Raw genomic sequence first — 18,809 nt, forward strand, 5'->3', positions numbered from 1 at the left:
GGATTTTTTCAATAAAACTGTGGTAAAGAGCTCCTTTCTCTGGTCTGGCGAGGTTGGACGCGCCCCGTCGTCCGTCGGCCGCGCTCCATCTCCGGTCGACCATGCCCCGTCGCCCGAGGCCCGTCCCCGTCGGTCGCTCCCCGTCACCATGTCGTTCGCGCCCAGTCTCGCCGACCACGCCTTCTCGCCCGCCGGCCATGCCCTGTCAATCCCGTTGTCAGCGACTTGCTCTGTTGCAAGCCGCGCCGACCGAGCCGTGCCCCTTTGCCTGCCGCGCTGGGAGGATTCCAACGGTCAGGTTGAGGTCATGGGAGGCCATGACGAGGTCGAGCTCGTCCAATTCAAACGGATGGCGACGATTGTGGCGTCCAGCGGCCTTTTCCGGCGTGCAGTGATGAATTCCGGCAAGTTTACGGTCGGTAAATTCCGCGGCGGCGTGTTTGCTTCGACGAGGTTTGACCGGTATACGGACCCCTCTAGAATCGGCCTTTCAATTTTTTAAAACAAGGATTTGGATGTGGCTTACCGTGCCCCTTAATTTTTTACGAGTTGGACCACTTTTACAGTTTTTATTTTACATACTTTTTACGATTAAAACTGTATAATTTTTTTTTACAGATTTTGACCACTTATACGGGTGTGAGATGCTCTTAGCACCACCAGCTTGGACGAACTCCATTGACAAAACCGCGAAGAGGAAAAAGATTGAAAGGAAAACCGTGCCGAATCCTGTGCCAAATGCGTTGGATTTTGTCGGACCTCCGGCCTTTTGCAGCGAAGCCGAAAAGAAACTGCGCTGTTGTGGTGGACTGCAGCAATTATTCCGCCCGCGAGGCCGCCGTCGTCCATCGATCATCTCGGCTGGGCCATCACCAAGTTCACAACGACAGACACATGGAGAGGAAGGATCTTTTTGTGCTGACTTGCCTACCGCCCCATGTCCGGGCCGGGGCCACCCCCGTTTCGCTGTCGGTGTGCCCAGTGCTCGTTGTCACTCGCCAAGCGGCCACACAAATTTCACAATACTAGTTTTTTTTTTAAAACTAAGGCAAAAGCTTTACCTCGTTCGCAAAATAAGATAAAATAGAGTTTGTTACAAGTATACCAAATACTCGGCATGAATGATTATTCTCTCAATATCATTGACCCTACTTTTTTAACTCCGGCTATGACCTAAAGGTTGGCCTCCGTCGAGATGGTGGAGAGCAAAATTGTGAGTGCTTTTGCTTCAAAACTCTTTCATTTCGCTCGCTCCGAGTAGTCCACGAGACAAACATGATGAGGGAGGCTTTGGCTTGTCGGTTCAACGTGTCGTCGACACATGCACTTGCCTACCAAGCCTTGATCGAGTCCAACAAGAGCCAAGCGAAAGTATCAAACCCGAAAATGTGAAATTTTTCAATGACCAAGGACCAAAGCCTTCAAGTGTAGCGGCATTTGAAGAAGAGGTGAGTCCCACGTTCTTGCACCCACTTGCAAAGAGGTAAATATCATAAATTACTGTTGGACAATTGGAATAATTGCAAATAGTTATGAAAAACATCCATGGCATAATCATTATATAGGCATTACGTCCTTGATAACTAGATCGTTGAACTTACTGACGTCTAGTATTGTTACTCCACCCCAAGACCGCTATTCAACATGCATCTCAAAACATTTACTTCATAATTAACAGAGCAAGACCGTTATCCAACATGCGAGGAACTTAAAATGGATCCTCACTTGTTTTCAGAAGCTTTCTGGCTTAAAAGTTTCATAAGGGTGATTTGCATACGTTGAATGTGGATGATGACTTGTCTACAGAATTTGCTTAGATCTTCTCTTGTCAATTTGGGGAGTTCCCCTTTAAATATTTGAGAGTCCCCCTTCATTTCAAAAAACGCAAGAGGGAGGATCTTCAACCTATTATTGATAGGATTATTAAGAACATTGTTGGGTGGCTGTGTAGGAATTTATCCTATAGAGGCAAACTAATTTTGCTGACTACTTGCATTGCAAGCATCCCCACCCATCTTATGTCTATTATGAAATTCCCAGATTGAGCTATTGCTACCAATACCTCGCAAATGTCCCACTTCTTCTGGGGGAATGTGTGAGATACTCATAAGTATCACCTGGCTAGTTGGGGTTTGGTGTCTAGGAGGAAGGAAATTGGTGGTTTGGGAGTACCAAATCTTAAGGAATTTAATATGGCATTGCTAGCTTCATGGGGTAAAAGGTATTATGATGGTTTTGATAAAAACTAGAAAAAACATATTTGTTATAAATATGGAGTTGATAAACCAAACATTTTTTTGGCGAGAAATACTTTAGGGTCTCCTTTCTGGAAAAGTTTGACTTGGGCCCTTGGGGATGCGAATCATTTTTATAAATGGACCTGTGGGATGGGGTCCACATTGCCTTCTCGCATGATATATAGATTGGGGAGTGTTCTCTTAAGACTTGGTTCTGGGATCCTTTTGAGATCTGTCATCAACAAGAGGCTTGTCTTGCCTAGGTTTTGGATGGAGAGCAGTTACAATTTACATTTAGGAGATGTGTGTATACCAACATGATGAACATCTAGTACAATTTGCTAGACTCGGTGAAAACTTTTAATCATTCTGATGACATAGATACCCCTATGTGGACTTTAGAGCCTTCTGGCAAATATTCGTTGAAATCCTTTTATAAAATGCTCAATTTTGATGGGGTGTCCTCTGACATCAAAGATTGTATTTGTAAGGTCAAAGTTCCACCTAATATTCATGTCTTTCTTTGGCTAGCCTATTACAATAAATGCTAGACCACAAATAATTTAGCTAAAGCGGAGACATGCGGATGACTTGACTTGTGTGTTCTGTTGTGAATAAGAATCCATACAACACTTGTTTTTTGATTGCATTGTGCTAAAGGGATCTGGTCAATTGTGTGTGATGCTTGTGATACTACTGCTTCTTTTTTTTTTGCAGATTTAACTACTCAATGGAAACAGAAAAAACATCAAGAGGCTGTTAATGTTATTTCCTCAGCTAACTTGTGGGGCTAATGGCTTTTGCGGAATGAATTTGTTTTTCAGGGGAGGACATGGGTAAATATGCTTTGCATTATGGATCCGGTGGGGGCTTTAATCAGACAAGGGAAAGTTCTCTGCTTAGGTGTCTAGGGTGCTCTTCTTCTCGAGTGCTTAAGACTCGAGAAAATACAAAATACTCCAGGGCTTGTCGTTCATAGCTTAAAAGTCTGGAGGTGCTGACATCATATTTACACAGGGACGGACATACAAAATACTCGTCCAAGCAGTACATAATAATATCTAGAGATAGAGTTGTTCATAATACACGTTGCGAACACTACTCGTCTGAATCAGAATATCCCCAAATTGGTGGTGGTGGTGCTTGATGTACAAGGTGACGCCGGCCATAGTTCATGATTCGAATCCTGCGGTACAACTCGTATGTAACTTATGCATTTTTTGACGCATACTCAAGGTTGATACCGTCAAGTGGGGTCTTCTCCCACTCTTTGTGATGGTCCGAGGGGAATTTGGTCTTCATATCAGCGTACTCCTCGTCGATCAGGGCGACTGCCATATGAGCCATCGGATTCCTCGTTTGTTCAAGCCTGCATATGTCTTGGATATCAATGTGGTAGTTAGCTGGTATCTCAATACCGAAACTGTGCCTCATATTGAACTTGTCGTTCCTTATATCAACGCTAGCAAAACGTATGCCGTTGCGAAGGAAGTCCATAAGTACTGGACAATGCTTGTCACTTCTTCAACAACAACAAATTAAAATGGAACAAATGTTACATACTGCTGCAACAAGGAAAATTGTTTCACTACAATTAAAGAGAAATTGATCTTTATATGATTCAAAAATGGAACATATTGCTATCCTATGCAATTTTCATATCCTATGAATTGATCAAGAAACCCTAAATTAATATGTTGTCCCATGGTTTTGCCAATATGCAACAAGGAAAATTGTTTCACTACAACTAAAGAGAAATTGATCTTTAGGATTTCAATGGAACATATTGCTATCCTATATGCAATTTTCGTAACCTTTGATCAAAGAAAAGCCTCAAAACTTACCTCGTCTATTGGAAGACCATGGCATTTCTCTTGAAACAAAGTTGGATGACGACAACAGCTTCTTGATTGGCCGTGTACTCGAGATCAAGCCCCATGAACTTGTCTTTCTCCTCCGCCTCTTCAAGCCGTTCCTCAAAATAGGAAAGAAAACGCGGCACCATGGCGTTGTCGTCTGTATAGACGACATTGAGTTTAGTCGTGCCATGTGTGAGCACCTCTCCATAGCGAGCGATTGGATCATTCATGGTAGAAGAAGATGGGGGAAGAAGAGAAAGCAAGAGAGGAGACGAATAGAGAAGATATAATACTATGCCCTCGCGGTACGGTTCTGTTTTTCATCGCGTGAAATGATGCAGGATGCGAACGGTTTGGACCTTTAGTCCCGGGTTAAGACACCAACCGGGACTAAAGGGGCTCGCACCAGTAGGCGAACGGTCGCCATGACCCCTTAAGTCCCGGTTTGAGAAACAAATCGGGACTAAAGGGTCTCGCATCAGGCGACGGTTGCCACCAAACATTTAGTCCTTGTTCGTGGCTCAACCCGGGACTAAAGGCCCTTAACGAACCGGGACGAAAACCTAGCTTCTCGAACAGGGACTAATGGTGACATTAGTCCAGGACCAAAACCAAACATGACTAAAGGGCCGAACATAAGACCAGTTTTCTACTAGTGTGGGCAGAATAGCACATTGGGTTTTATGTTTTCGGACCCTTTGAGGTAGTTTTGAAACATGCACATATATGGCTTCATTGATTCAAAGGAATTTCATAGATTTTTTAAGGATTGGAATCCTTAGGATTTTTTCCTACATTGGTCATTTCATTCATGGGAAAATCTAATCTACACACGCCGCATCGCGGCTTTCCGGTGCGGCGGCTAACACCACATCTGGCAGCAAAAGTAACCGGACCTCTCTTTGTCATGCATGCATGCATGCAATGATCTCACCAAATTCATTCTAAATGATCAAAATTTTAAAAAAATTATCTTTGAAACCATTAATTCAATCGATGATCCGTTTTCGCCGTTGACTTTCTTTCGACGAAATCTTTAAAACTAGATCCCATTTCGACATGTTTCGACAACTTTTTTTTTCTCGTACTTACCACATTTGTTGCACTTACTTCTCATATTAGTAAGTACTTACTTGTCTGATAAAAAATAACTTAATCGTTATATTTTTTGAAAATTGTGTATAAATATGACATCTCGACATAATCGAACGGGCAAGCACAAACAACTTTTTTAGGACGATAACGTGTAAAAATATGATAACTCAGCATATTTAAAACCGATAACCACAAAAAATCTTTTTTATTTGTTAATTGTTAGTAAATATGACATATCAGCATAGTTAAACTAGCAAGCGCACAAAATATTTTTCTGACAAAGTTGTATGTAAATATGACAAGTTGACATATTTAAATTGGCAAACCAAACCTATGACATGCGTTTATATCATGTATAATGAAAATTGCTACAAGACAACAATCATTTTTCAAACACGGTCGTCATGTTTAAGTAAGCGTAGTTGCCAAAAATCTATACACACGGTCGCCAAGTTGACAACTAAGTTAATTAAATATGGCTACTAAGTGTTTCATAATCTAACAACTAAATAATACTTCCTCTGTTCGGAAATGCTTGTCCTAAAAATGGATGAATCTAGACTTATTTTAGTTATAGATACATCCATTATATATATTTATAGGACAAGTATTTCTGGACGGAGGGAGTAGTAATCTTGCAACTATCGATAAAAAAAAGTTGTCAAAACTTGTCGACATGGGATTTAGTTTTGAAGATCTCGTTGCGAGAAAGCTAACGGTGAAAACGAATCGTCAATTGGATTTATAGTTTAAGAGATAAAACTTTTTAAAAATTCAACATTAAAGAATCTTTGTTAATGTCGCGCTGATATATTACCTGCATGCATGGCGGAAAATCACCGCATGGAAAGGCGTTCGTGCGGCGCCGCTCTGTAGTGGCTCCCTTGATTCATTGGATTGGATCCCATAAGAATTTTTCTTATGAAACCTTTTGTACTACATTTCATAGGAAAACTAACATCCACTGTAACCTCTTTTTACAATTTCTTTGTTTTTATGACATCAAACACTTCTTCCTAATTCTATAGGGTTCAAATGAACATGCCACTCAAGCCCTATATTTTTCTATTCATGTGTTTTTAAAATCCCGCGAATCAAAGAGGCCCTATAGCCAAGGATAAACCCTCGACATTGCAAGAATGGGCACACAAGAAGGAGAACACGTAGGGACACAGAGTGCACGATCTGAACCCGATGACTTTAACCCTTAGAGCTAGTTCCAAACACATAACATGTATATTCAAGTGTAATAGTCCATTTAACTTTCGAGTTTTAGTTTTTTAGTTGGTCTCTTCAAATAGTTCACATGACTTTCATTCTATGTTTCATATGGTTCGCTTAGTTTGCAAGTTGCAGATTTTCCGTGCGAGTTAAGTAACGGATCATCTAGTTTATGTAGTAATAGATACATGGATGGATAGAGAGACAAACAGATAGCTGGGAGATAGATAGATTTTTTTTAGAAAAGGAGGCGTTGTCCCGGCCTCTGCATCGAGTGATGCATACATCCATTTTATTACGAACGAAATAGTCTGAAAAAGACACAAAGTAGTCCGAGTACTCAGAAAACAAGAAAAAAGAGTTACACGGCGATCAGACCGCCCAAAAACCGACTATAAACCGACTATATCCCTCGGATAAACTGGACTAAGGTCCAATCCTATTAGCATGCCGCCATCCATGTCGGTTGAAGATAACCTGAGCTACCATCTCCCATCGGACACACCCAGTAACCAAAGGCTCCCTGGTTTCCACAGGAGTGAGTAAGGACCATGTACGGATCAATGCGGTAGCCCTGAAGATGACCTGCAAAAAGTTAATGTGATGCAATCTGTTAAAAACTAGATCATTTCGACAGTTCCATATCGCCCACAACATGGCACAAGTTCCAACCCGAATTAGTTTGGCGTAAAGTACATTAACCCCGTTTAGCCACGTCCCAAATAACATGTGAATGCTAGTAGGCGGTGTAATGTTGAATGAAATTTGTAATGAGCGCCATAATAATTTAGCCATAGGACAGTCCAGAAAGAGGTGTTTAATCGTCTCATTCGTTTGACAGAAGCTACATCTTTTATTTCCTTTCCTTTGTCTTTTAGCCAAGTTATCCTTAGTTAAAACAACTCCCTTGTGAACAAACCACATGAAGATTTTTATCTTAAGGGGAACCTTGACCTTCCAAATATGCATGGACTTTGGAATAGGTGACGTATCAATAATATGGTCGTACATCGATTTCACTAAGAAAGTACCATTGGGGGTCAACCTCCAACGAATACTATCTGGAAAATCAGACAGGGAGATATCCATAAGTCTTCTGACTAGATGTAACCAACTAACCCATCTATTTCCGATCAAGGCTCTGCGAAATTGAATGTTAAGAGGAGTATGCCGTAACACTGCCGCAACGGAAGTCTGTTTTCGTTGTGCAATATTATAAAGTTGCGGATACTGTAGAGACAAAGGTTGCGGTCCTAACCAAGTATCTTCCCAGAATCTAGTACTTTCACCATTTTCAATGACAAATCTAGTTCTGTTAAAGAAAGCAACATTTGTCCTCATTAGACCCTTCCAAAAAGGGGAATCGCCCGGTCGCGCAGTGACGTGGGCTAAGGTTTTGTGCTGTAGATACTTGTTCTTTAAAATCTGTACCCACATGCCTTGCGATTCGACAGACAATTTGAATAACCACTTGCTAAGCAGACATCTGTTCTTAACCTCTAGATTTTCAATTCCCAAACCTCCCTGATCTTTTGGCCGACAAATAATGTCCCATTTAGCAAGTCTATATTTAGTCTTGACCTCGTCGCTCTGCCAGAAAAATCGAGATCGATAGAAATCCAACCTTTTCCGCACCCCAACAGGCACTTGGAAAAAGGATAGGAGAAACATTGGCATGCTTGTCAACACTGAGTTGACAAGAACCAATCGTCCTCCGTAGGATAATAGCTTGCCCTTCCAGCAGCTTAGTTTTTTCTCAAACCGATCATCGATACATCTCCACTCCTTGATAGTCAACTTTCGGTGATGAATGGGGATACCTAAATAAGTAAATGGTAACCTACCATCCTCACAGTCAAAAAGTTGGTAATACGTGAGCTGTTCAGCTTGTGCATCCCCAAGAGATAGATAGATATAGATAGAGAGATAGCCAAGAGATAGATAGAAAGCTAGACATAGATAGATGATATTCCATTAATTGTTCTTTCTAAGAAACTTGATCGATGTTTCCATACTTTAAATTAAGATAAAGCTTGTATTATAGTATGAAATATATACTCAGATGCTGTATCAAAGTAAGCATGCAACCCCACGCAATTTGCAATCGGCCCTGCAATTAGAGCACGCGCAGCTAGCATGCAAATGGAGGTCATCTACCTCGGCGTAGCTCTTGTGTCCATGTGCATTGTGCTTCTTACTAGGTGCAGGTCCAGCCGCAAGGCGAACGAGCCCCCGGGGCCGTGGCAGCTGCCTGTGATTGGCAGCCTGCACCACCTCGCCCTTGCCCGGCAGCTCCCCCACCACACGATGTGTGACCTAGCGCGGCGCCACGGGCCGGTGATGATGCTCCTCCGGCTCGGAGAGGTGCCCACGCTGGTGGTGTCGTCCCGGGAGGGTGCCCGCGAGCTGATGAAGACCCATGACCTGGCATTCGCGACGCGGCCCCTGAATGCCACCATGCGCATCCTCACCGACGGCGGCCGGTACATTGTGTTCGCGCCGTACGGCGAGTACTGGCGCCAGCTCCGGAAGGTCGCCGCCTCGGAGGTCGGAGCTGCTTTCCGCGCCGCGCGTCCTGTCTTTCCGCGCCGTCCGTCAGGAGGAGGTCGCCTCCATGCTCCGCGACGTAGCCCAGGCCGCGGCGACCGGGCGCCCCGTGCAGCTGCGCGCGCGCGTCTCCGCTCTCGTCACCGACATCACGGCCCGCACCGTCATGGGTGACCGCCAGTTCAAGCAGCGCGCCATGTTCCTCGGCGCGCTCGACCGCTCCGCGAAGCTCGCGGCGGGGTTCAACCCGCCGGACCTGTGGCCGTCGTCCAGGCTTGTTGGCTATCTCAGCGGGGCCAAGCGCCGCGCCAAGGAGTGCTGCCAAATCGGAGACGGCGTGTTCGACGCCATTATCAGCGGGAGGGCCATGGAAGGCCAGAAGGAGCACAACTTGCTTGATGGTCTTCTAAGTGTTACGCAATTCCGTATCCGTTAACACCAACGTTTTCGATTCACATGCGTCAACAGGTCCAACCGAAGAACAACACCGACTTATGACATGCCTTGGGCACTCTCCCTCCAAAAGACTAGCCTGTTAGGAGAGACACCATCACCCTTATAAGTCGTGTTATGTCTCCTCCCACAACCGATGTGGGACTAAACCCAACAATCTCTCCCTCACACACCGGTCACCCATGGGCCCGCTAACACCAGCGTTCCAGCCCATCTACCATGACCAACCACCCGTGAGTCCACCGAGATTTATTCCGGGCACCTGGGCTCTGATACCACTTGTTAGAATAAGTCTGAGGCACTCCGTCGATCATCCGAGGACCAAGCAATCACATGAGCACGACACCGAGATTTGTTAACGAGGTTCACCGATATGGCTACATCCCCGGGGCCTGACTACGGGCGCTCCTCTCCGTGACACCGTCACAATACCGCACCCTGGCCGCCTTGGGCGTCGGCACACGCCGGTGCTATTATGTTGTCATAGGTTACATCGTGTGTCTAGCCCCGCTATATATAAGAGGCCTAGGATATAAGTGTCCTATTTGGACACGACTTCATATCCTATCTAAACACAATACAACTCAGAGTCCAACTGTAACCTATCGTGTACACAATATTCGACACAACTCTAACACTAAGCATGCAGAAATAGGGTAGGATCAACATGGACACTGTCAAATACGTCGTCTTGGTAAGTACTAGGGCTTACCACTTTGCTTACACTTTAGTTACGTACGTGTCTCAAGAAATTTTATTTTTAAATAGCACTATAGCGTTCCGAGCAACGTCACGCTAGCTAAGCCGTTTAGCGCCATTTAGTGCCATATAAAGCCAAATTAGCACGATAACACTTCTGTCCCTATTTCCCATAGTCCACTGTTTTGAATTTTGATATATTTTACAAGAAAATTCAAACTTTAGAGCATCAAGAAAAGTGCAACTTTCCCTTTATTGCACTTTTAGGAAATCTTAATCCAATGACACTTAGCAAAACTGCAAAATCAGGACTTTTCTGAACAACCATTCACTATCTTTTGCATGAATGACATGAAGTATTCAGCGTTGGCAATGACACAACAGCGGCAACGCTAGAGTGGGCGATCACAGAGCTGGTGAGGAATGTTGGGGAACGTCGCATGGGAAACAAAAATTTTCCTACGCACACGAAGACTTATCATGGTGATGTCCATCTACGAGAGGGGATGAGTGATCTACGTACCCTTGTAGACCGTACAGCAAAAGCGTTAGTGAACGCGGTTGATGTAGTGGAACGTCCTCACGTCCCTCGATCCGCCCCGCGAACAATCCCACGACCAGTCCCACGATCTAGTACCGAACGGACGGCACCTCCGCGTTCAGCACACGTACAGCTCGACGATGATCTCGGCCTTCTTGATCCAGCAAGAGAGACAGAGAGATAGAAGAGTTCTCCGGCAGCATGACGGCGCTCCGGAGGTTGGTGATGATCTCGTCTCAGCAGGGCTCCGCCCGAGCTCCGCAGAAACGCGATCTAGAGGAAAAACCGTGGAGGTATGTGGTCGGGCTGCCGTGGAAAAGTCGTCTCAAATCAGCCCTAAAACCTCCGTATATATAGGTGGGAGAGGGGGGGCCTTGCCTTGGGGCTCAAGGAGCCCCAAGGGGGTCGGCCGAGCCAAGGGGGAAGGTCTCCCCCCCCAAACCGAGTTGGACTTGGTTTGGTGGGTGGGAGTCCTTCCTTCCCTTCCCACCTCCTTCTTTTTTTTCTTTCTCTTTGATTTTTCTTCCAATGCGCATAGGGCCCTTTTGGGCTGTCCCACCAGCCCACTAAGGGCTGGTGCGCCACCCTCAAGGCCTATGGGCTTCCCCGGGATGGGTTGCCCCCCCCCCCCGGTGAACTCCCGGAACCCATTCGTCATTCCCGGTACATTCCCGGTAACTCCGAAAACCTTCCGGTAATCAAATGAGGTCATCCTATATATCAATCTTCGTTTCCGGACCATTCCGGAAACCCTCGTGACGTCTGTTATCTCATCCGAGATTCCAAACAACATTCGGTAACCAACCATATAACTCAAATACGCATAAAACAACGTCGAACCTTAAGTGTGCAGACCCTGCGGGTTCGAGAACTATGTAGACATGACCCGAGAGACTCCTCGGTCAATATCCAATAGCGGGACCTGGATGCCCATATTGGATCCTACATATTCTATGAAGATCTTATCGTTTGAACCTCAGTGCCAAGGATTCATATAATCCCGTATGTCATTCCCTTTGTCCTTCGGTATGTTACTTGCCCGAGATTCGATCGTCAGTATCCGCATACCTATTTCAATCTCGTTTACCGGCAAGTCTCTTTACTCGTTCCGTAATACAAGATCCCGCAACTTACACTAAGTTACATTGCTTGCAAGGCTTGTGTGTGATGTTGTATTACCGAGTGGGCCCCGAGATACCTCTCCGTCACACGGAGTGACAAATCCCAGTCTTGATCCATACTAACTCAACTAACACCTTCGGAGATACCTGTAGAGCATCTTTATAGTCACCCACTTATGTTGCGACGTTTGATACACACAAAGTATTCCTCCGGTGTCAGTGAGTTATATGATCTCATGGTCATAGGAACAAATACTTGACACGCAGAAAACAGTAGCAACAAAATGACACGATCAACATGCTACGTCTATTAGTTTGGGTCTAGTCCATCACGTGATTCCCCCAATGACGTGATCCAGTTATCAAGCAACAACACCTTGTTCATAATCAGAAGACACTGACTATCTTTGATCAACTGGCTAGCCAACGATTATCTTGATACAGTTATAGCAAGGAACCCTAAGGTGATGCAGAAGGCGGCGACCGAGGTGAGGAAAGCCTTCGAGGCCCGCGGCACCGTGGCAGAGCAAGCCCTCGGCGATCTCCCCTACATGCAGCTCGTCATCCGAGAGACGTTGCGGCTGCACACGCCCGTACCATTGCTCCTCCCGCGATAAAACCTTAATCAACTAGTCCAATTTACGTTAAGTCATGTCTTACCTAATTTGGGTCCAAATTAATTAGCACCGCATCTCGTGAAACTGCCCGACTAGAACTGTCCGAAACTGCCCGACATCTTTAGCTCCGGCGGCGGCTACGGCGGAGGAGCCCTCTTTCTCGGCGGCGGCGGCGCCCCCTTTCGGCGGCGGCGGCGGCCATGGTGGTAGGTGAATTTGATACTCTAGTCCCAATCCCCTCCGCCTTGTAGATCTGAGCTCTCTGTTTTGCTTGGTGAAATCGATAGAAGGTGAGAGGGGGCGGCGCGGTGAGAGGAGCCCGTGGTCAGGTTGAGAAGGAGCCGCCAGATTCAGCTTCGAACAGGTAATGCGCGTCCCTTCCGCCCATTTGTAAGTGCGATTGAAGGCAATCTTTGCTCTGTCTCACGCTGCCCGTCCGCCTATAACAGAGGGAATGCTGCTGAAACATTTGAATTTGCAATCAATTTCTTTCCATCGACGGCAAAATTAGTTGATGGTAGTATTGAGAACATCCAGAGAGACACAATTGTGAAATGGGAGGTTGATTGTGCAGAAATTGATCCCAATGAGATACAATCGATGGAAGAAAAGGCAGTGAGGAAATTGGTGGAGAAAATTGGGGAAACTGTGCTTTGGGGTCCAGAGCAAGAGGTTTCACTATTGCGGTATGATGATTTCAAAGGAGAGTATGTCAGAATTGAAGATGGTGAAGATATTGTTGTTGAAATCGATAGGCAAGAGGGCTGGGCAAGCCTCAGGGCTGAATTTTTTGCTGAGCTCGTTGATCTGAATATTGACTCGAAGGTAGGTTATGTGCCATCACACTTGGCTATGCAGAAGGCAGATGATGATTGGGCTTCGCAGAGGCATATCGTTCCCATTATTACGGATCTAACAGTAATAGCCGATGGGGCTAATGCACATGCACAAGAGGGAAATATTAATGTTGTTGATTGGAATGCAGTTGAGTTGGAGGAGCCTACTGATTTGGTCATTGCACCAATTGCTGACACTGAGATGGCCAAACTATTTGGCATTCCAGTCGATGACAGAGATGAGAAGGAGAGGAATGAAGCTAATACAAGTGATAATGATGACAGAGAATTGAGTGATGTAGATGAACAGTTGATGAAAGATGCTGCAGATGATGTAGATGATGCACATGATGAAGAGCTAGTGCATGTGTATGACAAAGAAAACCCTGTCATTCGAGTGGGGAAGTTGTGGCCAAACATGGATGAGTTCAGGTTGTCTTTCAAGACTTATGCAGTCAGACATCAGTTTGATGCCAAGACAGTTTGGACTGATAGAAAGAAGTTTTATGCTAAGTGCAGAGGTTTTGATGGTAGTGGTAGGAGGGCTTGCAAGTGGTACATATCTGCTAGACTGCAGCCTGATGGAAGTACTGTCAGGGTTAACCAAATCCCTAATAAACATACTTGTCTCACAAGTTCACAGAAAAAATCAAGCATGACATCACAGATTTGGGTTGCAGAAAAGACAACTCCAATTTTGGCCAAAACACCCAACACTACTGCAAAAAGACTCCAAGTAGACTTGGAAAAGTTGTACCCCATTAAACTGCATTATACCACAGTGTGGAAGGCTAAACAAAGGGCAATGAAGAATTTGTATGGTGATTGGGCAAACACATTTAGGCTGCTTTTCAATTTCAAAGCAGAGGTGGATAAAAGGTCACCTGGCAGTGTTGTCGAGATAGATACTGAGGTATGAGAGGATGGCAAGGTTTATTTCTCCAAATTTTTTATGGCTTTAAAGCCTTGCATCGATGGCTTCAAAGCAGGATGTCGTCCATATTTGAGCATAAACTCATCATTTTTTACAGGCAAGTGGAATGGTCAGTTGGTAGCATGTAATGCTCTAGATGGACATAACTGGATGTTTCCAGTTGCTATTGGCTTGTTTCAGTCAGAGACAAAGGCTTCATGGACATGGTTCATGATGCAGTTGAAAAGATGCTTAGGGCCAGTGTCACCTTTGGCAATACACACATATGCATGCAAAGGTCTAGAAAATGCAGTTAAAAATGTGTTCCCACATGCTGAGCAAAGGGAGTGCTTCGACCATTTGTGGATGAATTTGATCAAAAAATTCAGAGGAGATGAATTTGGAAGAATGTGGCCAGCAGCAAGATCTTACACTAAACAGACACATTCATATCATCTTAGTAAGGTAATGGCAACATGTGAGGAGTTTGGTACATGGTTGAACACCGACCATTCTTTATTATGGTACAGGTCAGGATTCAACACTGCCATCAAGTGTGACCATATCAACAACAATTTGGCAGAAAGTTTCAACAACAAGGTGAAGCAGCTAAAAGATTTGCCTGTGCATGACATGGTTGATCAAATCAGGATCATGCTCATGCGGCTGTGGGAATTGAGAAAAAAGATTGCTGATTGTCTGCAAGGTGATAAACTGCCAGCAGTGGTGCAACAGGTGGTCAACAGAAGCAGAGGTCTTACACATTTGTCTGTTGAAAAATCATCACTGTGGGGTGCTGAAGTTAGAGATAACAAGACTGGAAGGAGGCATGTTGTTAACACTGAATTGCATGATTGCAGTTGCCTCGAATGACAGGCCACTGGTAAACCATGTGATCATGCCATTCTATTCTTAGCCGGCCAACCAAAGATAAATATGCATCCATATCTACATGAGTATTATTCGGTAGCAAAATTCAGAGCTGCATATGCAACTCCAATTCCACCTCTTACAGATCAGGAACAGTGGCCAGAAGTGCCTCTTAAATATTCCATGTGTCCTCCTCTAACAAAAAGAAAGGCAGGCAAACCTAAACAGAGTAGATTCAAAGCATGGTTTGAAAAAGATGGGAGTAGTAAGAAGGGCAAGAAGGACAAGAAAGATGCAAAGCCAAAAAGGGCTCAAAAGGGTAACAAAAACAGATGCAAAAGGTGCCAAATACTTGGGCACAGAGAGGGATCCAGACTATGCATTTTCTGTCCTCCTAATCCGAGAAAGTATGTGCTTGTTTATTTGTGTTTGTTCATATTCTGATTTTGTTTAAATTATAAATATGTGGCATGCTTTGTTGTTTTCAGGAGGAAGCTTCCAAGTCAGCCTATTGTTGTTGAACAGTGTTGGCCAACAAAAAGAGCAAGAGTGAGTGGCAGCAGAAGGCAAACAAGTCAGTGGATGGAACAGTTTGGTGCTGCAATTGACGAAATTGAAGCTGTGCACACTGTCGAAACTGTCGAAACTGAAGTTGTGCACACTGTCGAAACTGAAGTTGTGCACACTGTCGAAACTGAAACTGAAGTTGTGCACACTATCGAAACTGTCGAAACCGAAGCTGATATCGAGTTTCATGAGGCGATAGCATCGAGTCCAGTGAAGAAAACCAAAATGATCAGTGAACTTGTGTGTGCAGTACAAACAAAAACAAGAAATGCCAAGGCGAAGAAGGGTACACGGCGTGGTCGGAAGAGATAGAACTGTTGATCATTTGAAATTTATGGCATGTAATAAAATTTATTAGGCACTATGTGCCCATGTATCCACATGTTTCCATCAAAACTTGTTTGATTATTATTGTTTTCAAACTGAATTTCAAATTTGATGAAAAATAAAAATTTCGGTTTAAATTCAAATTTGGAGTAAGTTGAACTTCTGACTCGGGTATGATGTTTCAATGCTACCACAACAACTCAAATATGGTTGTTATGTCATCATTCTGAGCTCTTTTGTTAAGTTAGAGCCATAGTCATGAAAAATGTGTGACAAACGACCTCATAAGATAGGGTAAACGTCATCTTCTTAAAGGCATTTTCCTGCAAATGTATATAAACCATGTTTATATATATTTTTGGTTTCTATGCAACATAATAGGACTATGGGCACAAGTTTTGATTTTTTTTTTGAATTATTTGTGCTCATTTGAAAAATAGTCAACCTTTTCACAAAAACGTTGACCGACTCAAAATCAAAGTTTATATTTTTGTTTGCTAAGTATGTGATGTAAAATGACAATGTGTGCTGGTTTTATATTTTTTTGATTTTTTTGAATTAATTATGTTCAACCCTAGCTCATTTCATCGATATCATGAACGTGTGAATTTTGGTTTTAAACTTTGCATATAACAAGTTTCCATTTTTTTATAGCAACTCAATTGAATAAGTACACAATGTGCGCTGGTTTTGTATTTTTTGAATTTTTTTTGAATTACTTATGCTCTACCCTAGATCATTCCATCAATAACATGAATTGTGTGAATCTTTTTCATTTAAACATGGATATAACATGAATCAATTTTTTTATAGCAACGTAGTTGCAGCAGTAGACAATGGAAGAAAGTTTCATATTTTTTTGATTTTTTTTGAATTTTTTGTGCTCAACCCTAGCCCTCTGCAACCCTAAACCCTGAAAAACCCATCCTAAACCCCTCCATAGTACAGTGTACATTGTAACAAAATCCCATCTTCTTAAAGGCATTTTCCTGCAATTGTATATATACCATGTTTATATATTTTTTTGATTGCTATGCAACATAATAGGACTATGGGCACAAGTTTTGATTTTTTTTCGAATTATTTGTGCTCATTTGAAAAATAGTCAACTTTTTCACAAAAACGTTGACGGACTCAAAATCAAAGTTTATATTTTTTTTGCTAAGTATGTGATGTAAAATGACAATGTGTGCTGGTTTTATATTTTTTGATTTTTTTTGAATTAATTATTTTCAACCCTAGCTCATTTCGTCGATATCGTGAACGTGTGAATTTTGGTTTTAAACTTTGCATATAACAAGTTTCCATTTTTTTATAGCAACTCAGTTGAATAAGTACACAATGTGCGCTGGTTTTGTATTTTTTGAATTTTTTTTTGAATTACTTATGCTCTACCCTAGATCATTCCATCAATAACATGAATTGTGTGAATCTTTTTCATTTAAACATGGATATAACATGAATCAGTTTTGACATGGATATACCCTAGTCACCAACCGTTTGAGAGGCTCTGGGCGTGGGCAGTTAGGACACCTTGTGAGCATCACTGGACCATACTGACGCTAGTTTGATTGCGTGGCCGAGGAGGTGGACATCTGCACTAGGTTGCCGGAGACCCGAGGAAGAAGAAGAATGGGGAAAGGGGAAAGCAATGGGCGGCGGCGGACGGACGGGCACGGGCGGAATCGCTTCTAGCCGCGACGAGGTAGGTCCCGCGCTTAGTGGACAAGTGGTGGGTCCCGCGCTTACGTGGATACGTTGTGGGTCCAACCCATAACAGCTAATGAGGATATGAGTTCAACTTAAGGACCATGTCGCACAGGAGCTATTTACTCGCTCAAAAGTGTCGCTGCCGAGCTATTCTGTCGAACAACGTCTCATTCCATCCAATTTTCAGAAAAGACGTCGCACATGAGCTATTGGCCCGTCGCCGAACGAGTTCCGACCAAAACGGTTCGACGACGGCGTGGACGCGGTGAACTTCAGGGACACCGACTTCTCTTTCCTGCCGTTTGGTGCCGGCAGAAGAATGTGCCCGGGGATAGGATTTGGCCTCGCCGTCATCGAGCTCGCCCTCGCAAGCCTGCTATTCCACTTTGACTGGGAAGGTCCACCACCGGATGAGTTCGACATGGAGGAGGAGTTTGGCCTCACGGTGCGGCGGAAGGCCGACCTCCTACTGCACCCTGTCCTCCGAGCACCCGTTCCTGGAGCCTTATCAGAAGGCAACGAAGATCGTTAGCGTATGTTCCTTTTCTATGACGCCCGATCGATTTGATGCAGTGAGAGAGTGCATTGTTCCTGTTTAGAAGGCTTTTATAAATAGTTAAATATCCGCGGGTTTAAAAAGGCCAAGAGGCCCAAACAGTCCGATGCAGCCAAATTGGCTTGAAAAGCTAGGTAGCGCAAGGCATGTATGAGGCGGTGGGCGTGAAAACCTGCCAAATTGCTGCCTAAATCTGTGGATACTAACCTAGAGCGGTGGATTGTGAGATTTGACAAGTTTCATCATTTTTTACATTAATCTAGGTCATTTTTAGGCAGATCTTGGACGTGAGTGGCTTCTTATGCCTAAAACATGGCTAGTGCCTAGGTCAATTTAAGGGCTTGGTTGGGCCTTAGCTGGCCGTGGCTCGCCTCGTCGGCATGTCGGCATGGCTCATGTAGAAAGAAACGAAAATATTACCTCTGTTTTTAAATATAAATCTTTTTAGACATTTCAATACGGAACTACATATAAAATCAAATGAATGTACCTATATTTTAATATACATCTATATACATCCTATATAGTCCTTTATTAAAATGTCTAAAAAGATTTACTCCCTTTGTTCTTAAATATAAGTCCTTTTAGAGTTTTCATAAAAAAAAACATACATATTTATATAAATATACATTATAGTATA

The 18,809-nt window shown here is 43.7% G+C and overlaps 1 pseudogene; it reads left to right on the forward strand.

Annotated features, from left to right (window-relative positions):
- Positions 1-8,554: 8,554 nt before the first annotated feature.
- Positions 8,555-18,382, forward strand: LOC123451080 (annotated as a pseudogene).
- The last annotated feature ends 427 nt before the right edge of the window (positions 18,383-18,809 follow it).

The sequence above is a fragment of the Hordeum vulgare genome, chromosome 4H, assembly GCF_904849725.1.
Source record: "Hordeum vulgare subsp. vulgare chromosome 4H, MorexV3_pseudomolecules_assembly, whole genome shotgun sequence".
Lineage (NCBI taxonomy): Eukaryota > Viridiplantae > Streptophyta > Magnoliopsida > Poales > Poaceae > Hordeum > Hordeum vulgare.